Source organism: Meles meles, chromosome 17, assembly GCF_922984935.1.
Source record: "Meles meles chromosome 17, mMelMel3.1 paternal haplotype, whole genome shotgun sequence".
NCBI lineage: Eukaryota > Metazoa > Chordata > Mammalia > Carnivora > Mustelidae > Meles > Meles meles.
The window spans coordinates 59993735-60020325 of record NC_060082.1 but is presented as its reverse complement, the minus strand read 5'-3'; positions in this window follow the sequence as shown (position 1 = coordinate 60020325).

The window sequence follows — 26591 nt, the reverse complement described above, 5'->3', positions numbered from 1 at the left end:
CATGTAAGCTCGAAGGTTAAGCTTCATAAATCCTCCTCGACTCATATGTTAAAATTCTGTGCAATCTTCCAATCCGGGCAGCAGTGACTACAAAGCAGCCAAAACAAAGAAGCCCCCAAAGGAACAAAAAACTTCTTCCAGGAAGCCCCTCGGAACGGAGGGAGGAAAGTAGAGCCTCAGTATCATCATCTGTAAAATGGGGTTAAGATCATCTACTTCCTTGCTGGCGGATTCAATCAGGTGACATATGGGGCAGAATCTGGAGAGTTCCTTTCCCATAATTGGCGCTTCCTAAACGATTGCTAAGGAAAGAAAATGCTTTCCTTTCTCACTCAGCTCTCTGACCTGCGTGTTACTTATCTGCATGCTCACCTTCTCCTTCCCAGTGGACCCCACACACCTTGCATGCGTCTTGCTATTTTAAAGCCCGGACCCGTGAGTCTTGCAAATGGTGGGCGTTGGATGGATGTATGGACCAGATGAACAGATCGGTGGATGGACTGTGCACGAACCACTTCTTTGGGAAGGGCGTTAAGAGACGTGCTTGGAACGCCACCTGAACGAGTTTGTCTCGGGCAGTCACGGCTTCTCAGTGCCCACACTGGCGATCGGAAAGAACAGGAAGGGGTCATGGCCAGTAGCCCTCAATCAGCGGAGGAAGCAGAATGTGGGAAAGTCAGAGCCTCGCTTCAACCATCTTCCAGGGTTTTGTTGTTGGCAGAATTAGGCATCTTTAAGACAGGATGGTGAGCACTGCTGCTTGGACTAAACATGGCAAAGCACCCCCCCATCCCGCCCCCCCAAATGAGGCAGGAGCTGTCAGACGCAATTCACAAGTCTAATGAATATGTAGTATAATATGGGTGGATTTCTTACTTTATTCATCTTGAATACATTGCTGCTTCGGGAAATCTCATTTCCCAGAGCTACCTGTATGGGGAGAAAGTGCTTTATGGTTTACTTTTCCAAGGACTTTTGTGAAGGTTAAATGAAAAAAAAAATCATATGAAAGGGTTTGAGAAATTGTAAATACTACCCAAATATGTTTTATTATTGCAATTAGCATGCCTCCCTGGCCTGATCTCTCTTCCTCGCCTCTTGGGGCTTCCTCTTGTCCTTCCCCTCTCTTCCTCCAGACTCTGTGTCCCATGAATTTCTTTGAAGTATCGTCATTTCCCAAACACTTCCCAGTTGGTCCACGTGGTCAGGGGAGCGTGCCTACACGAGTCTCTGCCTATCCCCACATTCCAGAGTCCTCGAGAACGGTCCTGGCCCACGGTAGGACCTCTGCAAATGTTTGCCGCATGCATGACACTTTAAGATGATGGGAAAACAGTGCTTGTATAATTTCTTCTGCGCCAGTCAGTGGTAGAGACTCGTGAGGAAGGCAAATTTAGTTCACAAGACTCCGGTCCCCTTCATTATTCCTAGAAAAGGAAAAAAATAAATATTTTTACAAATGTTGAAAACCATATGTCCCCTTTCCTCCAGAAATGATAACATCTCTATGCTGAGGTCAATTCTAACCCACCCTTAGTATCACATTGAAGGAGCCAGTTCTTTGTGTAGTAAAAGCACCAACAAGATATCCAAGGATATGGGTTTAAATCCACATGATCTGGTCCAAAACCTTTGACTTCTTGGAGTCTGGGTTTCTTCTTGGGTAAAGTCAAGGTAGTCATCTCATCCCGCCTTCCTGTGGGGACTGTTTCTGAGGTCAATAGAATAATCCATACATTTCCGCAAGCCCGGCACCCTATGCTCTCTTCTCCCAGCACGGCCTTTTTTAGACAGGATCTTAGTAGATACAAAAGAAATTATCGATAAACAATGGTAAAGGGTCAGCAATGACAGGGAAATAGTAGAAAAATGTGGAGCTACAGCTCTCCCTGGGGGCAGAGAGGTTGGTGGTTGTTACCAGATGGATTGTTCTAAGACTGGCAAATGAGACCCCTTGGTGGGAAGAACAAGGGCATAAAGCACAGGGGAGATAATCCCGGGGTCTCCTCTCCTCCTTCCCTGCTCTCACAACACAAGGAACCCATCTTCTCTGGTTCCCTCAGGACCTTGCGCTATGCTGGTCACATCCATATGCCACATCTCCCTCAAAACTGGGTCCCTCACACTGAGATGCTCGGTGTTTGCCATCTCAAAAATATCCTCCGTCCACCTGATAAACCTCTGGCTCTCCTTCTTCCCTTTCACCGCCCAGCATCTCGGTGGAGTTCAGGGCTCATGGTCTTCATTCCTCATCTCTTACTCACCACTGTTTTTCTTCCATTTCTCCACAGAATGAGCTCTGCCAAGAACCCCAGTGTCCATGTTTTTAAGTCCAGTGAATGTCTTGGAATCCAGCGAACTCCAGGCTTCATTGTATTTGCGATGACCCCTCCCTCCTCCGTGAGGTGCTGCTTTCCTGTGGGAGTGTTCACGGTATGATGCTCTCTGGGCTTTCCTCTTGCCTGTGGCTGCTCCTTCTCAGTCTCTCGTGTGGTTTGAATCATTCCCTCCACTCCCACCAAAAGATGCTTAAGTCCTGACTCCCAGTACCTAGGAATGGGACTCTAATTGGAAATAGGGTCTTTGCCCATGGACAAGTTAACACAAGGTCATTAGGGGTGGGCTGTAATCCAAAGACTAATGGAAATTTGGACACAGACACAGAGGCAAGGTGGCCATGTAAGAAGAGAGGAAGAGAGGGGCATGATTCATCCACAAAATAAGGGGGGCCAAGAGTTGCTACAAGTCACCAGGACCAGGAAGAAGCAAGGAAGGACACCCCCCAAGAGTGTTCAGAGAAAGCATGACCCTCTGACACCTTGACTTTGGACTCTGGTCTCCAGAACTGTGAGGTAACAAATTTCTGTTGTTTTAAACCATCAGCTTTGGGGTACTTGGTTATGACAGCCCTAGAAACGAATACAGTCTCTTTTTAGGTTCATCCTACGTTAGATGTCAGTTTTCCTAAACACTTAGTTCTAGACTTCTCTTCATTTCTCTACATATCCTCCTCCCTAAGTGACCTCCTCCACATCCCCACGTCAGCCATGGCTTCTCTGCCTGCGAACCCCCATCTCAGCTCTCGATTCAGACCTGACTCCCACGGGGCAGCTTCGGCAGGAGCTGCCTGTCAGTGCCCGCCCACATCCCTGGCTCTCCTCACTACCAGTTCAGCTTCTTACTGGGAGCTGCAACTCTCTGCCTGAGCACTTCTGCGGGCTGCAGGGGGATGAGGGCAGGCCAGAACACCAGAGAATGAACACCTCCCGGAGCCACCTGCCAATGATGGCAGATGGGAGCTGGAGCGTATTCAACCCAGTTTCCTCACCACTCAGGGACCTAGAGCATCTCCGAGAGACCCCAGCAGACTCAGCCTTACTGGCCAACGGGGTAACCTACTCACAAACTTGGTCTGTATGGGCCTCTTTCTTGGTGACCACTTCCCTCTCACACTTCTTGAGGTCACCTCCCAAACACACCACTTACACTCGAATCCTCACCTCTGGGTTTGTTTCTGGAGGAATCTAGCCAAGACACAATATCTGCATTACAAGCCTGGGCCAGATTCTTCAATTTTTCTTCCTAACAGTGTGATGCACTTTGGCTGTACAGCAGCTCTTGGAATTTCTGTGTACATATTTCTCTTTGTGATTATTTGAATAGTGTGTATTTCCTGCGCTAGAGCAGGGGGTCAGCAAGCAACAGCCCTCAGGCCAAACAAGACACGACTCTTCACTTCCATAACATCTATGACTCCCTTTGGCTACTGGTTTCAGTGAAGACCTCATGGCTTATAGAGCCAAAATATCTGCCACTTGATCCTTTGCAGAAAAAGTTTATTGACCCCTGTGTTCGGCTCTAAGTTTGTGTCAGTTAGCTTTGGTTGCGTAAGAAACGTCCCCAGTCTTGTTCAAAACAAACACCATTTATTTAGCCACAAATCTGTTAGCTGGCTGGGTAGGTTTCCAGTCTAGGGCCAGATCAGCTGACTTCAGATGGACTCCCTACTGTGCCTACAGTCAGCTGGTGGGTCAACAGGAGACAATGATCCTAGCAACGCTTTACCTGTACTTTAGACATTGGCAGCTGTTGGCCAAGGACACAGCAGCAATTGGACCTTTGCGTCCCTTGTCATGCAAGGCTACCTGAGGCTTTGTCTCATGGTGGTAGTGGTAGGGGTTCTAAGAGCAGCCAGGCGGGACAAGGAACAAACATTTTTGAAGCCTCTGGTGGGAGCATGTTGGTTAACATCCCATTGGTTGAAGCGAGTCCCCTGACCCAGTTCAAAGCAGGAAGGCACTTAAAGGGCATGGCTGGGGGTGTCGATACAGGGAGGGGAAGAGACTGTGGCTCCTTTTCACAATTCACCCTGAAGCTCTGTGGGGTCACAGGCCCCATCTGCGTTTGCTCATTATTTGTTGATAGTGCCTGGCAGGCCGTAGGTGTTGAATAAAAATTTGTTAAATAAGTGAAGAAACCTTAACTGTTTGCCAACAGCTGTCTTTTTTTGGTTTTTTTGTGGTTTTTTTTGTTTTTTTTTTCCCCATTTTATTTATTTTTTCAGCGTAACAGTATTCATTCTTTTTGCACAACACCCAGTGCTCCATGCAAAACGTGCCCTCCCCATTACCCACCACCTGTTCCCCCAACCTCCCACCCCTGACCCTTCAAAACCCTCAGGTTGTTTTTCAGAGTCCATAGTCTCTTATGGTTCGCCTCCCCTTCCAAATTTTTTTTTTTAATAAACATATAATGTATTTTTATCCCCAGGGGTACAGGTCTGTGAATCGCCAGGTTTACACACTTCACAGCACTCACGATAGCACATACCCTCCCCAATGTCCATAGCCCCCTCCCCCTCTCCCAATCCCACCTCCCCCCAGCAACCCCCAGTTTGTTTTGTGAGATTAAGAGTCATTTATGGTTTGTCTCCCTCCCAATCCCATCTTGTTTCATTTATTCTTCTCCTATCCACCTACCCCCCCATATTGCTTCTCCATGTCCTCATATCAGGGAGATCATATGATAGTTGTCTTTCTCCGATTGACTTATTTCACTAAGCATGATACGCTCTAGTTCCATCCACGTCGTCGCAAATGGCATGATTTCATTTCTTTTGATGGCTGCATAGTATTCCATTGTGTATATATACCACCTCTTCTTTATCCATTCATCTGTTGATGGACATCTAGGTTCTTTCCATAGTTTGGCTATTATAGACATTGCTGCTATAAACATTCGGCTACACGTGCCCCTTCGGATCACTATGTTTGTATCTTTAGGGTAAATACCCAGTAGTGCAATTGCTGGGTCATAGGGTAGTTCTATTTTCAACATTTTGAGGAACCTCCATGCTGTTTTCCAGAGTGGTTGCACCAGCTTGCATTCCCACCAACAGTGGAGGAGGGTTCCCCTTTCTCCACATCCTCGCCAGCATCTGTCATTTCCTGACTTGTTAATTTTAGCCATCCTGACTGGTGTGAGGTGATATCTCATTGTGGTTTTGATTTGTATTTCCCTGATGCCGAGTGACGTGGAGCACTTTTTCATGTGTCTGTTGGCCATCTGGATGTCTTCTTTGCAGAAATGTCTGTTCATGTCCTCTGCCCATTTCTTGATTGGATTGTTTGTTCTTTGGGTGTTGAGTTTGCTAAGTTCCTTATAGATTTTGGATACTAGCCCTTTATCTGATATGTCGTTTGCAAATATCTTCTCCCATTCTGTCAGTTGTCTTTCGGTTTTGTTAACTGTTTCCTTTGCTGTGCAAAAGCTTTTGATCTTGATGAAATCCCAATAGTTCATTTTCGCCCTTTCTTCCCTTGCCTTTGCCGTTGTTCCTAGGAAGATGTTGCTACGGCTGAGGTCGAAGAGGTTGCTGCCTGCATTCTTCTTAAGGATTTTGATGGATTCCTTTCTCACACTGAGGTCCTTCATCCATTTGGAGTCTATTTTCGTGTGTGGTGTAAGGAAGTGGTCCAATTTCATTTTTCTGCATGTGGCTGTCCAATTTTCCCAGCACCATTTATTGAAGAGGCTGTCTTTTTTCCATTGGACATTCTTTCCTGCTTTGTCAAAGATTAGTTGACCATAGAGTTGAGGGTCGATTTCTGGGCTGTCTATTCTGTTCCACTGATCTATGTGTCTGTTTTTGTGCCAGTACCATGCTGTCTTGATGATGACAGCTTTGTAATAGAGCTTGAAGTCCGGAATTGTGATGCCACTCACTTTGGCTTTCTTTTTCAATATTCCTTTGGCTATTCGAGGTCTCTTCTGGTTCCATATAAATTTTAGGATTATTTGTTCCATTTCTTTGAAAAAAATGGATGGTATTTTGATAGGGATTGCATTAAATGTGTAGATTGCTTTAGGTAGCATAGACATTTTCATAATATTTATTCTTCCAATCCAGGAGCATGGAACATTTTTCCATTTTTTTGTGTCTTCCTCAATTTCTTTCATGAGTACTTTATAATTTTCTGTGTATAGATTCTTAGTCTCTTTGGCTAGGTTTATTCCTAGGTATCTTATAGTTTTGGGTACAATTGTAAATGGGATTGACTCCTTAATTTCTCTTTCTTCAGTCTTGTTGTTGGTGTACAGAAATGCAACTGATTTCTGTGCATTGATTTTATATCCTGACACTTTACTGAATTCCTGTACAAGTTCTAGCAGTTTTGGAGTGGAGTCTTTTGGGTTTTCCACATATAGTATCATATCATCTGCGAAGAGTGATAGTTTGACTTCTTCTTTACCAATTTGGATGCCTTTAATTTCTTTTTGTTGTCTGATTGCTGAGGCTAGGACTTCTAGTACTATGTTGAATAGCAGTGGTGATAATGGACATCCCTGCCGTGTTCCTGACCTTAACGGAAAAGCTTTCAGTTTTTCTCCATTGAGAATGATATTTGCGGTGGGTTTTTCATAGATGGCTTTGATAATATTGAGGTATGTGCCCTCTATCCCCACACTTTGAAGAGTTTTGATCAGGAAGGGATGCTGTACTTTGTCAAATGCTTTTTCAGCATCTATTGAGAGTATCATATGGTTCTTGTTCTTTCTTTTATTAATGTGTTGTATCACATTGATTGATTTGCGGATGTTGAACCAACCCTGCAGCCCTGGAATAAATCCCACTTGATCGTGATGAATAATCCTTTTAATGTACTGTTGAATCCTATTGGCTAGTATTTTGGCGAGAATTTTTGCGTCTATGTTCATCAAGGATATTGGTCTGTAGTTCTCTTTTTTGGTGGGATCCTTGTCTGGTTTTGGGATCAAGGTGATGCTGGCCTCATAAAATGAGTTTGGAAGTTTTCCTTCCATTTCTATTTTTTGGAACAGTTTCAGGAGAATAGGAATGACTTCTTCTTTAAATGTTTGGTAGAATTCCCCTGGGAAGCCGTCTGGCCCTGGGCTTTTGTTTGTTTGGAGATTTTGGATGACTGTTTCAATCTCCTTACTGGTTATGGGCCTGTTCAGGTTTTCTATTTCTTCCTGGTTCAGTTGTGGTAGTTTATATGTCTCTAGGAATGCATCCATTTCTTCCAGATTGTCAAATTTGTTGGCGTAGAGTTGCTCATAGTATGTTCTTATAATTGTCTATATTTCTTTGATGTTAGTTGTGATCTCTCCTCTTTCATTCATGATTTTATTTATTTGGGTCCTTTCTCTTTTCTTTTGGATGAGTCTGGTCAGGGGTTTATCAATCTTATTGATTCTTTCAAAGAACCAGCTCCTAGTTTCATTGATTTTTTCTATTGTTTTTTTGGTTTCTATTTCATTGATTTCTGCTCTGATCTTTATGATTTCTCTTCTCCTGCTGGGTTTAGGGTTTCTTTCTTGTTCTTTCTCCAGCTCCTTTACGTGTAGGGTTAGGTTGTGTACTTGAGACCTTTCTTGTTTCTTGAGAAAGGCTTGTACCGCTATATATTTTCCTCTCAGGACTGCCTTTGCCAACAGCTGTCTTTTATTGAGCCTCTGCTCTACAGTAGGTGATGTTGGAAATGTCTCACGTGCATTGGCTAATGCTTACTTTATAAGGTAGACATTATCAGTACCATTTCACAGGCAAGAAAACTGAGGTTTAGAACTGGTAACTTGCCCCAAATAACCAGGTAAGAAGAGAGGAATCGGACTCTGAAACAAATCTATTTAACTGCAAAGCCTTTGCTGTTCACCACTGTTCTAGAATCCTATTTTGATTATTGTTCCTTTTTTTTCTTTTTTACTAAAAGCTTTTTTTTTTTTTTTTTTTTAGTTGAAAATTCCTTCCTTTTTTTTAATTTTAAAGTTGGGAACAGGGTGTTCCTTGCTTCTCCTGGTCTCGCCTGCATCACCTCCTTGGAGGTCCAAAGGTCCTATTAACACCTCACAACAGAACTCTCATTCTCGTGCCAGGTGGCACTTTCGAGTTAAAAAAGTAACCTTGTGAGGCGATCAATAGCCCACATCTGAAGTCCCTGCTCTTGATGGCTCAGCAAAGGGGAGGGCCAGTATTTCACCCCAGAAGGCAATAAATCCAGCCCCAAAGGTAACTGAGAGGTGCTGAGACAGCCTTATTTATCTTATCTGTCAGACCTTTCAGTCCCGCCATGAGGGAATCCATGGATCAAAATCAGAATGGTCTCCAGTACACACAGTCTTCTAAATGACCATCATTATTCAGAAGTTAGTAATTAATCAAGCCCACCAACATGTATTTAACATTTACTCTATTCCAGACATTATGCTATTTACGATAGGGGAACATAAGGAACAAGAGTACCTGTGGTCCAGATGCCCATCCAGACATGCTTATTTGATGGTGTATTGAGTGTACATGCCACGAAGCACGGAGGAGGGGCACTGAACTCAGGGCAGGTTTGGGGGGTGGTAGAAGGGAAGGATAGGAAATTCTGTACAACTTTCAGAATCCAGTCAGGCTCAAACAAGGCTGGGCTTCCAAAACAGTACAACTGAGCTCTCCAGTTCTTGGACCGAGGGGTCAGGCAGACTGGGTGAGTGTGTTGTTTCTGCCACCTGTTAGGTATGCAATTTGTAAAAGATAACTTCTCTTAAATTTAATTTCTTCGTTTATAAACTGGGCTAAGAAGACCATCTCCCTTACAGACATGCCAAGTGCTTAGTGCAGTTCCGGGCACACAGCAAATGTCCAAAAGCGATAGGTGTTATCAGTGATTGGGTTAGTAGTTGTCCTGATAGTGGCCTTCTCTCTTGTGGTTCCTTTGTTCACTCAACAAATATCTGCTAAGGGTCTGCCATGACAGCCTCCATGAGGGAGAAAAATGATGAGGTACACATCGTGCTCTCCAGAGCCTTCCGGTTCGGTGCAGAGAGCACACACGTAGAAACAGCCACCTTCTTGTCCGGATCCAGCAAGGCATCCAGGAAGTATGGGCCTGGAATTCTCCCGTGTGAAAGGAATGGTTTCCCCTTCACACCCCCAGCTCTCTCTCTCTTGAACCACTCTGGATCTTTTCGATTTCAGATTTATCCGCCATTTTCCATTTGTAGTCTCTCTGTCTTGGTAGTCGATACAACTGGTTTGGTACTGACCTCTGGCTTTCAGTTCTGGCTAGGGTTGATAGTCTCCCTTTGGATCATGCGATGTTCTTTGTGTGGATTACGTGGATTATTTGAGGGCCACTCCAGGCAAACATCTTACCTGACCTGGCTTAAGCAAAAGCTTGATCCAACCTTAGTCCTTAGAGGGTGGCCAGATTAAAGAGGATCTTAAGGGAGGAACGTGAAAGCGCTGTGGAGAGCCTGACGGAAAGTCAGCCTGGCCTAGACTTTGCTGCACATCAGCTTGCTGGGTGGGAAGCAGCCAACCCTTATGATGTGATCCTTGCAACCTCCTAACTGACCTCGTGTGTGTCTGTGTGTATTTACCCTTTGTTAACACTCATGCAGGGTCTTCAGATTCTTGACTGTGACTTGACATCTAAAACTCTGTCAGTTCACTTATTAATGTTAACAAACCGGTCTCTGCCATAGGACATTAGAAGCTCATTTTTCAATAAAGCTGTGTCTCCACAGATGCCTCATAAAATCAGAGAGGAAAATACCGGGTCCATCTAATTCATTATCACAGTCAAATCATGTTAAAAGCTTACTTGTGGAATAAGATTAAATTAGGGAATTATATTAGCAGCTCTCATCATTATTGATTATTTAATTATCAGCCTTTAAACATTATGTCCAGTTTTGAGATTTTTAGATCAGGCTGAGATCTGTAACAGTGCTCTTTAATTCTGTTCACCCTGTAGCACCATGTCTTGCAATATCGTTGAATAAGTGCTGGGCTCACCTGGATTCACGTCCTGGATCCTTCATTCGGCAGCAACCCGGGGGAAGTCAGCTGTTCTCCCTCAGTCCTGAGGTCATCACTTATGAATGGGGAAAATGCCACTAATTTTGCCGAGCTAATACAAGGATTAAATGAAACCATACTTACGAAAGCACTATTTAACAGTAATAGCTAACAGTTATGAATGCTTGCTGTGCTGTAAGCATGTGTAAGTTCCTAAAACGATGGTTGAGCCTTTTTATTGAGCTATTTAATTTTTTAAAAAGATTGTATTTATTCATTTATTTAGGGGGGAAAGGGCAGGGGGAGGAGCAAAGGGGAAGGAACAAGCAGACTCTGCACCAAGCACAGAGCTGGGCATGAGGCTCGATCCCGTGACCCCCTGAGATCATGACTTGAGCCGGAATCAAGAGCCAGACACATAACCGACAGAACCACCAGGTGCCCCCTGGACCTACTTAATTTTTATTAAACCCTCTGAAGTAATTATTATCACTTGCATTTTACAGGTAGAGACACTGAGGCCCCTAAACCCTTAGTAATTTGATCAAAGTTCTCACACTGATAAGCTGTAGAGCAAGACTTTGAGTCCAGCTAATCTAGCGTCAGGGTCTACACATCAACCACCACTAAAATTCATGTCTAACCGCTAGGAAACATGGCCTCTTAGTGGCTCCTAAATCAGAGTTCGGTATATAGCGGGAGCTCAATAAGCATAAATGTAGCCAATTATTGGCGTCCTCACCAGACTGTAAACTCTTTCCCCCCCACCAAGATTGATTTATTTATTTATTATTTATTATTATTATTTTCTAAAGAGAGAGAGAGTGAGCACATGTAAGCCGGGGGTGGGACAGAGGGAGAGGGAGAGAGACTCTCAAGCAGACTCCCTGCTGAGCCTAGAGCCCGACAGACTCGATCTCACGACCCTGAGATGAGGGCCTGACTGAAATCAAGAATCAGACGTCTAAACAACCGAGCCACCCAGACGCCCATGTAACCTCTTTGGAAGATAGCACAGTGTCTTACTCACCTCTGCCTCTATCCTTCCCAGATGCGAGCACTGGAGTAATGGAAAGTCAGTATATGGTGCATGTGAAACCCAATATTGTGTGTGTGTGTGTGCATGTGTGTATGTGTGTGTAGTTGGAGAGATGAGATTGGGGGAGGAGGAGAGGGGCAAAAAGATAAGATAAATATTTTCATAATTTCATAGGTAACTTGAAGTCTCAACATGTCACAGTCTCCACTCAGAGTGTTTTTGGAGGGAACATCCTCTCTGACACTTCCCAGCATAACACAGCCAGGCTACACTCTGCCTAGACTACCCCAGGTCTGAGAAATCAAGTCTGGACATACTTTCTTGCAGAAATATTGGTAGGTAACAAAGAAACAAGGTTGGAACCATTGGTGCGTTGATATGTGAAATGTAATTCTGATGAAGTCATATCTAGATTCTGCCAATTTTCAATTGCTTCCAGCATCTTAAACACTAAGGGCCAAAACCTTCTATCTACCTCACTCACCAGACACCTCTGCTTCCCAGCCAATGGAACTCAAGATCCTCATGTTTGAATCCCCCTTCTTCTGGGGCATCCCCTCCCCCATGTCAGTTTCCAGGGTCCTGACATCAACCTTCACCGTGCCATTCACAGGGCTCTGGGCTCCTGGCTTTTCCACCTCTCTACCACCACCAAAGCCCCCTCACTGGCTTCTCGCCCTGTTCTTGTCTTTCTCCAACCACCCATGCACCACTAATCATTCATAGTTTTAAGCACATCATCGCCCTGCCTTTTCAGCCATTCTTCTCTTCAGCTGGACCCTCCTCTTTCTCACTACCTTTCAGTCCAAATAACCATCTTGCTATTTATGAGCCAAAGAGACATGTCGTCAAGGGGAGGTGAGGATCTTTTAATTTCACTTCTCCAAAGACACATGGTCCAAAACTATCTACTCACTAGCTGTCAGAACACAGCAACAGTTTTTTCATTACCAGTTATGCGTTGATGCTGGTCTCCCTGGTGGGTTGTCCATCAAATCTAGAACCTCACCTTTCTTGTGGATGGGACTGTCTCAGTCTTACTTGTTTGCTTAGTTGGTCTGTGCCAATGACTTTTGAAGGAAGCCGCTTTGGAGTACCCCGTCTAGCCATGGACATGCTTCCACAGAAAGAAAGGCAGAGTGGAGAGCGGAGGGCCAGAGCAGGCAGCCAGGAGCCAAGAGCCAGAAGTATGGAGGCGAATGGTGGGGGCGGGGGCAGGGATTGTGTCCTGCGGCCTCTGCTCACTCCTTCTGACTCCTTCAGATACATTATTCCTCAAATGCCGTGCATGAAGGGTCCACGTTGATTTCTTTTTCTCCCCAGGAGGCTCATGATGGGTCTCACCAGAAGGTTTTGGACCCAGCCAATAGAAAATGCATGTTCCTCAGATTTGGAGACAGGCTCATCTGTGATAGAATGGACATTAACGTCATCCAGTTGACAACTGGACAAATTATTTCACACTCTCCTGCATCCTGGGGTCCAGTATTCCCACCTGAATTAAATAGGTGATAAGTAAGTTACCGATTCTAGAAATTTTTCACACTTCTCTTTATTCCAGCTAATCTCTTGCATGTAGGTCACTTGCGAAGGACTTAACAATCTTGGGGCGCCTAGGTGGCTCAGTCGGTTAAGCATCTGATTCTTTGATTCTGACTCAGGTCATGATCTCAGGGTTCTGGGATCAAGCCCCACATCAGGCTCTTTGCTCAGTGGGGAGCCTGCTTCTCCCTCTGCCTGCCACTCCCCCTGCTTCTGCTCTCTCCCTCTCTGACAAATAAATGAATTAATTAAATCTTTAAAAAAATTATAAGGCAGAATTGAGGCAAAACCAAAGTATTGGAACCAGCTACCTAATGGCCAGGCCCCAGGCCCCAGTGAAAATGCAGAGTCCCTTGTTCGAAGACAGCAAGAGCAGAGCATCAAAGTCGGTGTGGGCCTTCGTGAGCACAGGCCCTCTCGCCTGCACGGTCCTGGATTAGTACAGCCTGGGGAGCGGGGCTGGCCCTGTGTCAGGAGAGGTTTCCGGTGGGAGCAGCATTCGAATCCAACCTGGGATGGCTTAGACACGTGGCTCCGATGAGCGGCTGAATGTGACGGATTCACACAGCACTCACCCACGGGGCAGTTGGGCCATGAGCCCCAGACCCCGCAGCGCAAGGCTGAGGAGCATGTGTTGATGACCCCGACTGCGTGCAAGGTCGCGGGGCGAACTCTTGACGTGCGTCCTGTCCCTTAATATCACCTCAACGCTGTGAAGGACAAGCCGTTCTCTGGTTGAGGGGAGGCAGGCTTGGTGAGGCTGGATCGCATGGCCAGTGACGCACACTGGCCTGAGGAAGGTTCTGAACTGGACTGTCTGATCCCCAAACGGCGCACAGTCTTGACCATGGGGCTGTCGTCCACAGAACTGGAAGCACACGGCGTCCTATTTTCACAGAGCTGGCTTTGTGGTCTCACGGCCTGTGGGCGAGGGAGACAGGCGTGGGTCACAGCGGGGACCGCCTGAGCCCGAGGGGTGCCTCTGGTCTTCGTTCACCCCTCAGCCCTACTGGCTCCGGCTAAGGAGACGCTGCCATGAGTTCGAGGCATAGACCGGGGCCTTGCCCTTATACGACCCCATCGAGCGCTTTCCTTTCACTTTTGGTATCTAGTACCTTCTTACGACGGACTCGCAAATTCCTTGACTCAAATTTCATGGCCCCGAAAAGGGTGAGCCAGGGTGAGTGACTAGTCCAAGGGCATGTGGACCCGGATCTTCCACCCACCGCAACCCCCCGCCCCCTTCCACGCCTCCGTCTTCACCCAAGACCGTTCTGAGGCCCCGCAGTTGAAAACTTGGCATAGAAACTCAGGAACTCTCCATGTGGCCCCCACCTAGAGCCTCTCGCTGATAGGGTTTGTGTGTTCCGTTTTGTTTGGCAAATGCCCTCTCCTTTTGATTCCGGCTTTTGAGTTGTGGGGCAGGCGCGCCGGGGGTTCAGTGGGATAATTAATACTCTGATTAGCACAGGAATCTACCGGCAGTTCGGGTCAAAATCTGGACTGCTCAGCGGTGGGGGGATTTTCTAGCGCCTCTGAAGAACAGGGCAATTAAGCAACGTTGCCGGAGGGGGCGTCCCCTTGGTGGGGGAAACGGGGAGCAGAGCAGTGTGCAAAGACTCAGACACCAACTGGCCTCTTCACCCAGCCCTGGAAGGCTCTTTGGATGAGCTTTTCCTAGCTTCTCTGCGGCCTCGGCACCTGTCACCTCCCTGTCGCTCGGCCCAGCGGGTCTCCCCGGCCTCCCGGGCTCTCCGTCCCACCATACATGTCAGGGGACCAGGCTGTCCCTTCTTCCAACAGTCCCCATAAGGAGGAGGGCAGGGCTGTTTCTGTTGTATGCTGAGCCGGGCCTCCAGGGGAAGGAGGGAAGAGAAAGAGACGTTGGCTCTGTTTTCCCGAATTAATGGGTAGCGTCTGCTGAGGCCATTTGCACTGTAAACGAAATGAAACAACAACAAAAAAAGCAGGGAGGATGCAACCCCCCGCCCTCCAAATGGTCAAAAACCATTCTGATGGTGGGTGTAAATCTCACTTACCCTGGGCTGCGGAGGTCCACGCGTGTGGACCCGCTGGAAAGACGACCTACCCGAGACAGTACTTATGCAAGTCGCTTTTTCTCAGGGACACATGCACGCACATACGTTTGGAGAGGAATGCACGCTTTGCTGCCCCCGAGCCGAATCACACGTCCGCGTCGCAAGCCATACGTTTCACATGTCACCCAGGGGTCCGAATTTCAACTGTAAGGCACTGGAAATTTGTGAAAATTATCTAAAGGGGTGGGTAGAAATTCAGCCACTTTATTCTTTTAAGTAAGGAGTAGTTCTGTGGTAGCTAAGCATCCTTCTGTCTCGTCAAGAAATTTCGTGGTAGACTCATTCTATGGAAAGTTTTGTCTACAGTTTTCCATCTGTTGTGATAATCGTTATTAATCAAGCTGCTGTCATGCCGTCTTGGGCTGTGATTTTTGTCAACTCCTCACTGCTAAGTCGGGTCCACCCTGGGGAAGGAAGATGTACCTGAAAGTCTCAGAGGGTTCACGGTGCCCCACACCACGTGAGAAGTTTCTAGGCTGTTCAGTACCTTTTTCGAAAAGAAACCTAAGCTGGAGTCTGCAAATATCTACTTACATGAAGTTTATCCACATCTCTGATTCTGCCAGAAAACTCCCTGGTTTTTGCCTACCCCTGAGCCTGGGTTTCTTGGCCCCTGGAATCCACACGGACTAACCCCCATTTCCCAGGTGGCCGTGTTCGGTGGCCAGAGGGGAGTCCTGGGTCCTTGGAAAACCAGCTTCTCTGCAGCTTCCCCAGAGCTGGTGGCCCACAAAAATTAGGCTGAGGGCTTTAGAGTCTGTTTGCTTGTTTATTTACTTGGTATTATCTGCAGAAAGCAACTTCGGCTCAACGGCGTTTTAAAATTAATTTGAGAATCGCACGCTCTGCTTGAGGTCGCTGGCTACAAGTAGAGGTATTTAAAAAACTAGAAGAATGCCAGGATTGGGAGACGTAAGACAAAGCGGTAGTGGGTTTCCATGTTCCGAATCAGGACGATGGCAAAACATTTACAAGCAGAACGTTGCGCTTAAAGACACTAGAATTCACCGTGTTGGACATATCAACAAAGCATCCTTCCTGTAGTCCTCAGTTTATCAAATTCTCCCTCCTCTCCTGGTCTCCCCATATACCCCACTTGAAAGGCGGACACAAGGGAGCCTTTCACTTTATAATAGTGATAAATGATGTAGTAAACGTTCTGGGGCTAATGGATAGATCGTTTCTATCTCCTCACGCAGAGCAGAAAACATAATAATAGCAAAACAACCGCCACTAAGGTTTATTGCGTACCAGACAGGGTGCTCAGCGATTTACACAGATCATCTCATCTCTTCGCCAGGACAATCCGGTGATGACATGACTCTTATTATCCTCGCTGTAGAGATGAGTTTTTAAAGCCACCTTCCAAAACGAGAACTAGTTATATGACTGGTTCTACAACTAGTGAGCAGGGTGAGCATCTGAACTCAGATTGGTATGACGCCAGAGACCGTATTCTTTATTTGATTTTATTTTATGTATTTGAGAGAGAGAGAATGAGAGGAGCGAGCATGAGAGGGGGAAGGTCAGAGGGAGAAGCAGAGCCTCCCGCTGCGCAGGGAGCCCCATGTGGGACTTGATCCTGGGACTCTAGGATCATGATGTGAGCTGAAGGCAGTCGCACAAACAACTGAGCCACCCACCCCAGAGCCCGTACTCTTAAACACCACGCTCAACCAGAGAAAATGAGCTTGGAGCAGGAGCTGGGAATTGGGAGCTCACAAGAGTTCTTTCTTGAAGGAAAGAGTCAACTGTGTTCATTCATCTGTGCTTACCAGGACAGTTAAGGCTTAACAGGTTGGCCAGAAGGTCAAGTAACCAGAACACGCCATCGCCAGATAACTTAGATCCGTTAAGCCTTAAATTCCTTTTGTTGCCTTTTCTGTTGTTCCTTGGCCTTTGTGCTTCTGCATTTAGATATCTAGCTTACCTCCTGTGGTGTTCCTTGCTGTACGTGAAATTTCCTGACGTCTGTGTATGTCTCATTTTATCTTTGTGCTATCGTCGCTTTTTTTTTCTGTGCTTAGAGGATGTTTTCTTTGTATATCTTGATTTCTCTTTTCCACAATTTTTCTGAGCAAGCCAAGAAGCCCTCCTGAAAAAAGGCAGGTACGATTCTTAGTGCCTGTCATCTCTGCCTTTGCTCTGCACTAGACTTACGTCAGCGTTTTAATTTTTTTTCTCTCTTTGCATCCTTTCAGCCTCTACTTACTTTATTCCCTTTTTTATTTTCGTTTCCCTCTCCTTTTCTGTACTAAGCATTAAACGTGGCTCTTCTCACCGAGGAAGGCAGCCCCTCCAGGAAAGAGGAGATCGGGCTTTCCAAGCTGCCAATTCAGCATGGCAGCAGATGAGGCCATAGAGAAGCACACATTTAAAATTGCTGATAGGAGTACAAAAACCTTGTAGGGTGGTTCAAAACTGTGGAATCCAGGAATTTTCTGGGACTGTGTTCATTACTCACCAACTTTGGCAGGTGGAAGGCTGCTCACCTCTCCCGGAGGATGACTGCTCCGGCTAATGGAATTCTTCTGTTTTCCTAGGGATCTGTTTTGTTATCTTTAGGCACTGAGTCAAGTGGCCTGTGCCAGTGGGGGTGGCAGCTGCCCCCGCTGCTACTGTCCTGGCATGGCTATGACCCTTCCTTCTGTATCAGCGTCAAGAGGATGCTGTCATCCCGTGGCGCCCAGTGAAGCCCTCCACCCCATCTCCAAGAGCACCACGTTGTCTCCGGATCCTTCCCTTTTGCCATTAACTGTGACAGACCCAGCACGGGAAAGGAAGGTGGAGAGACCAGTAAATAGACGCCCTTCTGCGTCCTGATGGTGATACTCTTCTCCTTGGGATTTCTCTTCAGCTGACTATAGTTTCAAATTCTAATGTTACTGTAACTAATTCCTGGCAGATGATGGATTTTTTTTAAGCACAATTAAATTAAAGCAGACTTTGCTTTTGGTAAACTATTTTTAGTAAAATGTATAGGATAAAAAAAAAAAAAAAAAGCCCAACCCAACACTAACAACATGCCCAGAACTAACAACATGCTCAATCTGGATGTGAAATCACGTTGTTCACTCAAAACCCTTAAACATATTTTGTTATTGTCTAAGAACTGGACTAGCTTATTTGTCTAAAAGAAATTTAACCTTGTAGAACTAAGTACAAGTACATGGCAAGACATCTGAAAAATCCAATCTATATACACTCAATCGAAAGATTTTAAACCAAAAAAAAGTGAATATGCCTGCAGATATACTATTTTTTTTTTTTGCATAAAATAGTAAAGAGGGGTTGTTGTACAAAAGATGCTCTGATGTGGGATCCTAAGTACCCAGGCTCAGAAAATATCTGAGGATCCATACGGTAAGCATTTTCCCATCTTAAAGTCAATGTCAAGTCCCATAGACCAACTGCGCACCCATTACGTGACATACACAGAGTGGTAAGGAATGCCGGTGCCTAATTACATGCTTAGCAAAGAGGAGAAGGCAGAAGGTCCTTCATTAGAGGTCGGCTTTAAAATGGGCAGTGTTTAATTCGATCTGACCCCCACTTGGTTCATACCATAAATGGCCCTAAAGTTTCGCTTGCGTTTTGCTCTTTTCTACCGAAGAGAATTATGAGTGAGAAAATGCAGCCCACTGAGAAGCAAATCCTCGCTGCAAACCCAAAGGTTGGAATTCCTGACTTGATTTATTGCCCTGATGTACTCCCTTCTCCCTGGCAGGAGCATTCTCGCCCCTGCCCAGGACCACAGGGCCACCTCCTCTGTGCGGCTCACCGGACCAGCCATCCATTATCCCTTCCACTCAACAGCTGTTTCCTGCTTGCACTCCATGCAACGCCCCCTTCCTTCCTTCCTTCCTTCCTTCCTTCCTTCCCTTTTTTTCTTCCTTCCTTTCTTTCTTTTTTCTTCCTTCCTTCCTCCCTCCCTCTCTTTCTTTCTTTCCTTCTTCCTTCCTTCCTTTCTTCTTTCTTTCCTTTATTTCTCTCTTCCTTCCCTCCCTCACTTCCCTTCCTTCTAACAATGTCTATATAGCTTCCATGATTTCCTGTTGGGATCTAACTAAGACTGTTCTTCCCTCCTCCCCCGTTACTGTACTTGACACCATAAAACCAAGAGTCTGGTCATGGCAGGTTTCCTTGAATTGGACAGGTAGAGCTGAGCCACGGGGACAGGAGTCTCATCAGCACTTCCCCGGGGGGGCCAGCTCACCGCAGGGCGGGGGTCACAAAGCCCGCCTGATTCCCTGTGCTGAGTACCCGAGAACCGCACAGATAGCGTCAGGCTCCAACTGGAAAACAGGCTGCTGTCTTCTTCTCCTTCCAGGCAATAACATAATGACGGATTCTTAAAAGGAAAGTGAACAGCAGAAAGGTTGATGCCTTTGCTATATCCAGCAGACCGGACAGCCTACACAGAGACTCGTCAGGATGGGCAAACTGACAGAGCCCGAATGCAAAATTTTCCACATCAACAGTGAAGTTTCCCTTATAAATCAAAGCCGTTCCCAGGATCTGCTAGCTCAATCTTTATATTCATAAAGAGGCTTTTTGATTTTTTTTATTACTCTTTCCACAGTTTACCCAAAGAGTAAATAAGTGATTTTGTCGTTCCCATCTTATTTCTGGCAAAATCAGGACACAGAGGAGTAAAATGACTTCTATCAGACGTGCCATAAGTCAGTGGGCAAATCTAAATTAGAACTCAATGTGCTCTGCGTTCTCCACTTTCATTTTGTTCGTCGAGCCACACAACAATACTCAGTAGCCTGGGAAGCATGCAGTGTGACATTGTAAATTCTACAATCTCATAAATCTTTCAGAAGTTCTTGAAACAACATCGACCATAGAGTCGTATTTTGAGGGGCTTGTCACCAGATCTTTCAGGAGAGATGTTTTTTGCATTTTCTTGTGGCCCATTTGTCATATTTTGTGACCCAAAGTTATTATTTTGGTACTTTGGGAAGATTATTAATTTGTATTTGCCAAAAAAAGAAAAAAAAAAAAACCCCGACCACGAGAATCACAACAGAGGCTGTACGTATGGCTCTGGAATGGCAAACCTTTTGTCTCTGGATGGGACTTGTCAAAAATCAAATCCTAACACTGCCTCATTGACAAATAAATTTTGTAGCTGTCTGAAGGTTTCAAGCAATACAGATCGTCTGAGCCAATAAGTTGATTTGGTGAGAGCGGGATGCTAATGAGTCTTTGATCCGCGCAGAGGCCAGTGAGCTCTAACGTGGTCTCAGCCTGCACCCCTCACTCCGCCAGCTGTCTCGCAAATGCTTGCCATTGGTCACAGGGGGGACCAGTCACGCTGGGAGCGGAGGTGGATCAGTGCAAATCCATCATCTCTCCGAACGCATCACTCAAGCGTCGGTCTTCCGCAAGACAGACCAGCGCCGTTCTCTCTCTGCACAGAGATGGGCATGTTGCAATAAAGAACCTTTCTTTAGCCCTATCGGTATCGGTTTTTAAGGGAGACTTTTTTCCCCTCTGTGTGCTGAAAATAAATGCAGACTGGTGTCTACCTCACGCCGGCGGCTCTTTAGAGATCGAGTGTCTGGTGGTCCTGAGGGTCTGGGGGGAGTAAGTTTCAAGTCCTCAGGAAAACTTGTCGGGTCTTAGAGACGGGCCGTTTGGGTGAGGGATGTCAGGCACGTGAGGGCAGCGGGAAGCAGCTGGGCTCCGCTGGGAAGCTCCACAGCAGCTGGACAAACGCAGGAGGTCAGGCAGTGTTTGTGGACACTGACTTCTCCCCGCGCGTCCCTGGATGGGAGGAGGCATCAAAGCCCATCACCCGGGAATGACACCCGGTGGATTTTCTGCATCAAACCCCCTTCCAAGAGGCTGACCCAGGATGGACAGGTCTGCTGTTGGCTCCATGCCCTTTGAGAATGGAGTCACATTCCTCCCGCATGTGCTATTTCTGGACTAGGTTGGGGGATGCTGGGGGAAACAGCCCGCGTTATCGTATCAGGAAGAGAAAATTTACAGCAATTCCCCCCACCCCCTTGCTGTGCACTTTCTTTTTCTGATGAAAATGCCTTCTAATATGCAATGGATTTTTACAAAGCATCTAAAAAACCCAGGCCTCAAGGATAAGAGGTAACTACACAGATCCCCACTTGGGTTGGGCTAGCAAGGATCTCCACGTGGGCCTCATTGTAACACCCTTTTTCTGATTACTTTTAAGGTTTGGGTATATTTGAGGTGGTGGAAGATTCTAAGAAATTATTTCATTAACCAAAGCCCTTGTTTAAGAATACAAAAAAAAAAAAAAAGAAAGAAAGAAAACGTAGTCTCTAAGGTTTAGGGGCTGGGATTATTATTGGCTTTTAACTCTGTTAGTGCTGAAACGGATGGGAGGGACTAGGGAAAACACTCTTATGTGGCTAGAGGGGGCATGATACATGGTGAGGGGAGAATCATGGCAAAAGCTAAAGAGAACCGTTTTGTACAGGCCAGTATTCCAGTTTTGGACTCCGAGTGCTTGAACCCAAGATTGGGCAGTGCCATTTCTAGCCCGTTTTGTCTTCACAGGCAGGTTCCCAGTTTAAATGAGTTGGGCTCCCAAAGCTCCCCCAGAAGACTGTCATGTGAAATTTGGAATGCTCTCTCCCACAGGATTGTAAGGACTTTCACAATAGCGAGGTTCCCATTAAAACCCCCGGAGGTGTTTTCTGTCTCTACAATGGCCTCAAGACCTCGTCCCCACCCAGCAGCTTGTGGCAGCCCTGCCCCACTTTCCCCATTTGCTGCTGTTCCAGGGCACGCTCATGCTGTTCCAGCTGCACCGAGTCCTGGGATCTCTCAGGAACAGCTCCCATCTCCGTACCTGGTTCTGGTCTCCTCCCCCCGCCCCACCTGAAGGTGGGTTTGCTGCCCCACTTCCTCCAAGGCGAACCCCCACCCGACTGCAAGCCACCTGCCACATTCAGAGTCACCCTGCGGGCTCCATGTTTCTCTAGAGCTCTTCCACCTTCTTAAACCAGACGCTCCTCCCACCTCAAGGTGGGCAGGGGTTTTGTCAGTTTTTTGGTTGCTATTCTCAGCACCGGGACAAGTCCCCGGCCCAGATTCATCACCCAAAGAGCACTGGTTTCATGAGTGTGACTGTGACCACCACCAGCTCACGCCTCCCCATCTGTCTTCTCACCGGGGGACCTGCGTTGCCCGCTCCCCTCGCAGCACCACCGGCAAGAGCCACAGACCACTCCTTGTAAGGATGTGACACGTTCCCTCTCTCAGCCACGGCGCCTGATCTTTAAAATCAGGGTGTCCTATTAGCTACTCTCTATGACCCCAGAGCTCTTAACATCAGCAATGGTGATGGAGACAAAACCCAGCTTCCTGCGCGCTACTGGGTGTTGGCTGCTGACTCCTCACCCCTGACATGGACGTGCAGGACCCCCTTCCAACCCCAAGCCTCCACCTGTGCGCCCGGGGGTGGTGGAATTCTGCCCTGTGATTCTGGGGGTTTCCTGCCTCTTAGGATCCCTGGTGTCCCCTCCAGAGCGGCATGGGGGAGGCGGTGGTCCTTCTCTGTGCACCTGTTCACGGTGCTCAGATTCTGAGGTCCTACTACTGAGCCCAGGGCATGTGATGGAGGTTCTGCTGGAGGCCTACTGGCCAGGGGCTGAGGCTTCTTTGCAGTTATGAGTGCATTTATGAGCCCCTACAGGGCTGGTCCCTACGCACAAGTGTGGCTGCTTTTAGCGGGGACGGATTCTGCCAGGACTAGGGCAGAGGATGCTCTGCACGGCAGTGGGGCCATCCTCCTTCTCTACCATAGCCTGGAAGCAAGTCCCCACAGGACCAGAGCACGACTGTCTCCCCCCAGCCCCCAGAAGTTCCCCTGTGCCCCAGCTGACCCATCCTTGGAAAGAAAGTCTCCTCTCTGCCCCACCCCCGCTATCCCTCCAGTGACCTTTCCCTGCCATCCAGGCGGCTCTCTAACTTTTGGGCATCCCTCTGATTTCAAGTCTGTATCCTAGCCTTAAGCGTATCCCGAAATGTAAATTTCGAAGATTTATTTTAAATTTCCTTTTCATATGTCAAGCAGCCTTCCCTTTATAAATCCTGAGATCACCTTTGAAATTTTAGACAAGGGCAGATGTCACTTAATGTGACTGGCAAGTGTTCCACATGCCATTTGTTGCGTGTGGTCGTTGTTTTCCCTTTGGCTGCTTTTTTATTTTTTTCCTTCCTTTTAAAAAAAATCACCATCACACTGTAAAACCAATTAAAACAAACTTTTCAAAGACTGTTATTTCCTGGCTGAGCTATTCCAACCTCTGACTTTTTCTGAAGCACGAGATAAGACTTTCTGATTAACTGGGGGTGGCATGTTTATTCAATCTGTTCGTTTTAGACATTATGGATACTGCTTTTTAATTCTTATGCCGTGTCAGTGGCATATACTTTCCGAAATTAATAAATACAATACATACCATCAACGTGCGAAATTAAACACACACACACACACACACACACACAGATTTCCATAGTTTGACATACAAAAATGTACTCACACACTTTTGAAATCTACTGTCAAATCATTTCACATCTGTACCTAAAGCAAACAGACATAATGCTAACAGCTTGTTAGAATACCCGCTAATCAGCCCACCTGTGGCATTCTCGGTCCATCTTGCAAGCTGCAGAGCCTGCTGCCAAGAAACTTGACAAGAAAATGTATATTAAATTATTGAGTAAGATTGGAAATATTGTACAGTGTGGACTAAAGAGAATGCACAACGTGTGGCCAGTGACATACTGTACCTTTTCGTTCTAATGTCTGTCTGGAGGTGACCTAGCTTCGTTCCCATTTGCCATAAATTATGAAGTCTCCGGGTGAAGCGTCGGCAGCAGGGTTTTCATTGTTTCTAGGGTCTTGTTATGTGTCGCTGACATTGGCTAACACAGAAGCCGAGGAAGAAAAAAGCAGAGAATAAAATTTGAACCAAGTTTGACAGACACAACCCCATTTTCCCTATAATTCCATCATTCTGGGGTTCAGAGGAAAACAGAGAAGGAGATTTTCTGACATTGCTGATACTGTTTTGGGAACCACAGTAGTGATGGTGTTAACCAAATCCAATCTCTAAAAGCCCAAGGAAGCAATCTTTTGATCTTTCTTAGCGAAAAGTCAAATAAAAGGCACAAGGGACATAAAGCTCTTAAGATCCTGGAACAAAGTGGGGCAGCGGCTCACGCAATAAAGTCTGGGTGTATTCTGCCTGCGCCTGGAAGCTTGCAAAACCCGGGGATCCGCGTGGCATTGCACAACACGATCCCATTTCTACCGGTTATTAATTTCTATAGAATAGAAACTAATGTGTTCGCAGAAGTGTCTTTTCCGGGGGTCTGTGAGTAAGAAATGCGATTTTAGCATCTGTTCTTTTAAGGCTATTTGCTCTGGGAAGGCAGTGTGTTTTGCCATAAATCTAGGTCATTAATTTGTATCTGTTCTTTGTTTATTTAAGACACAGGACAAAAGGGCAGCTGCTGAAACATTTGGCTGTGCCGAAGGGTAGTGGGCTCAACATGCTGGAGTTCTCTGCACATGACCAGCTTGAGTTTGTATCCGCAGCTACAGGACAGGACTTTATGGAAACACTTTGCCAAGCCATGTGGTGTTCGGCTTCCCTTGCATCAATACCCTTTTAATTACCTGATCCTGAGGGGGAGAAAGTTAAAGAAAAGTGTCAGTGCAAAAGGCTCGTAACCCGCTGAAAAATCAGACTTCAAAAAAATTATCATCACAGTGGTCCAATGTTTGGCAATTATTCTACAGAGTATCAATGTGAACCCAGCAACTGGCCAGAAAGGTAACACTCTGACCTATCCGACTTGGTACGTATAAACTGTAGCACAGTAATATCCAGGAAATTGATTGTTAACAACATTGAATGTTCTGAAATTGGCCATTAAGGGCAGAATCCTTTGAAAGGCATTATTGTTAGTATGAAGCATTGCAGAGGTTTTATTTACTATCATAAACCTAATGGACTCAGTAAATTAGGTGCCTTTAAAAAGGTCATTTGCTGCTGCTTGAGATGGAATCCTAAGCACTTTAATTCAGATGGGTCACAAAACATCCCAGGGTTTTTAAAGATGACCCTCTCACTATAAGATCCTGCAAATGAACAACTCGGGAGCATGGTTCCTTGGGTTTGTGTATGGTAACAATGATAATAATAATGTCACAAGGACTTCGAGGATTGCTTAAAAGGCCCTAGTAGAAAATGACCAGTTTTCTATTCAGAACTACTTATTAAAATAAAAGGGGGGGGGAGAGTAAAATTTGTCGAGTGAGTTTTAAGTCCCAAAGATACATTTTGCCTAACATCATATTTCTTTTGGATGAGATATAATGTCACCTTTGCATTTTTCCAAAAATCTGGAGGGTGTGGCCATTTTTTAAATCTCAGGAGTTGGGTAGTCTTAGCCGGGGATCTACAGGATGAGACCCAAAGGACCCAGGGGTCCCGACTGGCCACTGTGGTGTAGAGAATTTGTGGAACATGTAACGGAAATTTAATACTTAGGTGGGTAGAGATTAACATTTTTTTTTCTGTTGAATGTAGAAATGGTTTTGTTTTTTTTCAGACGTTCTCTTTTGAGGAAGTCCTCGCTGAAAGTTTGGTTGGAACTAGGGACTGCTCTTTCAATGCAAAATCCTACTTAAGGCCCTTGCCTGGAACACTCTGGAAACGGGAGGAACACACAAGCCTTTGTGTCTGAGGAGCTCTCCCTTCTCGGCAGCCGGCAGCGTCTGGGCAGGACCTGGACAGTCTGCATTCAGAGACAAGGATGGAAGACCTTAGCAAGAGACTTAACATACAACCGGTCTTTGCTTTCATTCCCGGAGTCATCGTCTCGGTATAAACATGAACTTGGCCCCCAAAATGTGCTCTTTCCCACCAGTGCCCTGTTTTGCGGTCAGGGGGTGCAGAGAAAATTTTAAGAAGTGTCAAGCTTCGTTCCTAGGACTCGCTGAAAAGACTCATTTCACAACATCGGCGAAAAGGGAGAAAAACACGAAATTAATTTGAGATGAGACCTCTAAGGATCTGTGATACTCTGAGACTGTTCGGAGAAGGAAACACATGAAGGAAGCTTCCTGGATATGCACAGACCGGGGTCTAGATATGATCCGCCTGCTACTACCTTCCGTTAGCAAACCAGTGAGTAGCTCCTAAACCAGCCGCTCTTACGCACCTGCTACCGGGGAAGAAATATGTGATGTATTGTAATATCTCACACTTTCTGAAACATAAATTAATTTTTAAAAGATCTGATCTGGAACTTTGGTGTGTACCAAATAGAACACCTAGACTTATTTTGTCGGTTTAGATTAATTGAAAGCTATCTTTTTGGTAAAGCAAAGGAAACTGACTTGTGGTTACTCCCGGGGGCGGGGGGGTGGCGGGACTCTTCAGAATTTATCTTTCTGCAGGAAACTGTTCACCAGTTTGTCTTGCTGGTTGTCTCATGTGGCCACCATGTTTCAGTTCTATCCATTTCTTGGTGCCTTTCCTTTTGTTTGACCTCATCTGGACTCTTTTATTCTCCCACTGTCCCCTAC